The sequence below is a fragment of the Diaphorina citri genome, unplaced genomic scaffold, assembly GCF_000475195.1.
Source record: "Diaphorina citri unplaced genomic scaffold, Diaci psyllid genome assembly version 1.1 scaffold2064, whole genome shotgun sequence".
Classification (NCBI taxonomy): Eukaryota; Metazoa; Arthropoda; class Insecta; order Hemiptera; family Psyllidae; genus Diaphorina; species Diaphorina citri.
The window spans coordinates 25,925-26,777 of NW_007379489.1; the positions used below are offsets into that span (position 1 = coordinate 25,925).

At 39.3% G+C, this 853-nt stretch overlaps 1 long non-coding RNA gene across 1 annotated transcript in view; it reads left to right on the forward strand.

The window, feature by feature from the left end:
* The window catches only part of LOC113471088, a 13,858-nt gene extending 13,168 nt beyond the window's left edge, over positions 1-690 (forward strand). Inside the window, exon 3 of the long non-coding RNA XR_003393920.1 lies at positions 530-690. This is a non-coding gene — a long non-coding RNA (uncharacterized LOC113471088). The remainder of the gene's footprint in view (positions 1-529) is intronic.
* Positions 691-853: the final 163 nt, after the last annotated feature.

Consider the following 853-nt stretch of genomic DNA (forward strand, 5'->3'; position numbering starts at 1 on the left):
AAATTTTTCCAAGTCCGAAGTTTGAAGCAACATTGACTTTGGTTGATATCTGGATGAGTGACTGTCCGATTTTTACCATTTTTTCTAAGTCCGAAGTTTGAAGCAACATTGACTTTGGTTGATATCTGGATGAGTGACTGTCCGATTTTTACCAAATTACAGTCGCGTCTTTGGACCATACCGGGATAGCATACCAAATTTCATCGCTCTAGGACTTTAGGACAAACCGTTCTTGAGATATTTTGTATACCACCTTTTCCCATTTTCCCATTTAAACCTGTAGTACAAACATACGTACGTAACTACATACATACGTACAGACCATGGGCTAAAAATCACTTTTTTGACATCAGGGGATCCCAAAACGGATATTTCCAACCACCGATTTTGAACATTTGGACCGATAAAAATCACTTTTTTGACATCAGGGGATCCCAAAACGGATATTTCCAACCATTTCCCGATTTTGAAAATTTGGACCGATTGCAATAATTTCATTACTAGTACAGCTCCGCTATACTGTAGGTAGTAGTAAAAAGTAAAAGAGAAGGTGGAAATTAGTCCCCCTGCGGGTAATGTAGCCCGTGGCCCCATAAGTTTTCATACTGGGTTACCCAAAAGTCCGAGAGTGGTCTCGGATTTTTTGAATCCCTAACATCTTCATGGGCGTTTTTGAAAATTTTGCATGTAACGTATTAAAATGAACCATTTGGATATGTAGTGAGTTTCTTCAGGGCGGACTCAAGCTCAGAACGTTCTCCAAGGAGTATTCACAAACTGACTCTACATAAGTACCATCCGGAAAAATGGTTTCAATCGTGGGGCCATACTACGGTTTTATATTTGTCAAATA